Below are 2,500 nucleotides of genomic sequence, written 5' to 3' on the forward strand. Positions count from 1 at the left end.
TTCATTTGCGTATACTTTGACTAAAAGTATCAAACTAATATATTTGAATCAATTTAAAACCTATTGGGAAATACCACCCGACGGCAATGTTCTACTAGACCTAGCACCAAGAACACAAATCAAATAATCAACGTATTTAATATGGATCCATACATGTCCCAGTACAAGTCCTATTGCATACCATCAGACTACATTGAAAAAAATACAAGTGTTAACAATACCCTAATCATTGTTAATAATAGTCCATCAACATTGAAGACTGGCCATTGGCTATGCATCTTTCAAACAGCGAAGAATATTGAATTTTTTTATCCTCTTGGCCTATCATATAAATTCTACACGCCATACATCAGCAACTTTATTGAAAGCAGGGGGAAAACTACTATTCAAAATCAACAAAGAGTACAGGATTTAACGACTATGACCTGTGGCTTTCATGCACTACTCTTTTTCATGCGCAGATTTCTTGGCTACACCTACAAGCAGTTTCTCGACATCTACGTTGACTTACCTCAATTGAAAGACTTTCTAGTGGAAAATATACTTACAAGCGTATTTAATATTGATTTTAGTGCCCTACGAATAAAATGTTCTAAAAATGTATGTGAAATTGTTTATTAATAAATGATAAAAATTTATATACATGATAAAGCGACTTTTCTACTCTTTAGATTTCATCTTCTACTAGGTATAGGTATATGTCGGCAACAACTAGTGCAGGTATATTATCTGAATTCACAGTATACTGATCCTGATATACTGCAGTGCCGGAGTCACATTTTCTACCGTAGAAAGTAGTTCCGCTCTTTTCCTATCTCTTTGTATATTCAATGATGCTCTTCTCATTCATTCTATTGAATTCACATGTTTCAATTTGCTTATTTAAAACAATCTCATAAACAGTGTCCACAAGTGTCGAATCACATTCCGTCACAGCCAAATAAAAATCAGTGGGCTTATAATCATAACACCCATTGTCTTCACAACGATGACGTAGAAACCATATTCTTTTGTTGTTCCAGCAGTTGAATCGCTGACCCGGCTCCTCCTCCCATAACAATCTAAAACCTCGACGATACCAATCTCGTAGCAATAAACTAAAATCACGCTTAGGATTCTTTCCAATCATACCGGGATATGTATTCTCCCACTGATTAAATTTATCATAGTGGCAATTGGAGCATAGGTGTCCTCTAGGATGAGAGTCAACCACCTCTTCCAGACGGGAATTACAATGTTTAATTTTTACAGCACATCTTCTATGCATTTTACACGGGTTGCATAATCTACACTCTTCATCATACTCAGTGATCATTGTGCAATTCTCACCTGATGACAGACTTCCCAGTGTGTACATACAGATCGGACATTTATGGAACATTTTTTCATGTGTTGACACTCTCACTGCCTCAATGAAACTGATCTACTAACAACAAAACATTATCTGGGATAGAGATAGAGAGAGGAGTAAATTATCCTTGAACACCATCTTTCTCAGGAAAAAAAAGTCCTAAATTTCTAAACTAATGTTTAAAAGCATATCCACAATATCAGTTTGCCGTGTCGTGATCAATATATCAATAAATTGTTTAAATGCATTTGGACAACGATGTAGAAGCTTCATACAATAGTCTAATGATGGAGAATCAGTTTTATTATATCGACAATCATTCCCCGAGAAAATATCTTCATTTGAATAGACAGCTCTAGAAAATCGTCATCTAGAATCAAACGTTTTTCTTTAAGCACTAGATTCCCCATGATTCGCTCTTTCTCAAATCTATCCATTTTTTAGAGTCCTAACACTCTCACAACCAACTACAGACTAACCAGAATTTTTTCTACTCTAAAAATATACGCTAGTCTACTATAGAAAGAAAAATACCTTTGATTTAGAAACAATTTTATTGAGCATAATTACAATAACAATAATATTCACTGATGCATTTTGTTCTCATCAATATATTTCGATAGGACATCTAATGCTTACCGAAGTTTATTTATATGCACAATATTCACTTTTCCAGCAAAACATAGTTGCTCCTCCTGCTTAAATTGGCTTAATGATATCACGTATTTAGCATACATATCGTCCCATTCAAGGCATAGTCTACAGCCACCGGTTATTTCCAAAGCCACTTTTGGTACTCACATATCCTTACTGCTACCGGCTCCATCTTTAATCTACAATAATATAAATGCACCACTCATTTTTCTCTACTAATATCCTCTCAAATAAAGTATTCTCTCTGAATTCAATTCGCTTACTAATATGAATTGTAGTGAAAACCATTCCTTTTATTCAAATCCCAATCACCAATAAAGTTATCGTATATTGAGAAGCCTCTAATGTCTATGATTGAATCCTAAGTAACACCCGCGTCAAAAGATACAATCTTTTGTAATTCTTATCAATAACAAAAACCTTGCCAAGCTTTTTAGAATGTTCACGTGTAAGTGTAGTGTCACACGCGTGGGTTTTCTTGTGCAATTCAATGTA

Source organism: Artemia sp. Qi Xiang Cuo, chromosome 1 (assembly GCF_049724085.1).
Source record: "Artemia sp. Qi Xiang Cuo chromosome 1, ASM4972408v1, whole genome shotgun sequence".
NCBI lineage: Eukaryota > Metazoa > Arthropoda > Branchiopoda > Anostraca > Artemiidae > Artemia > Artemia sp. Qi Xiang Cuo.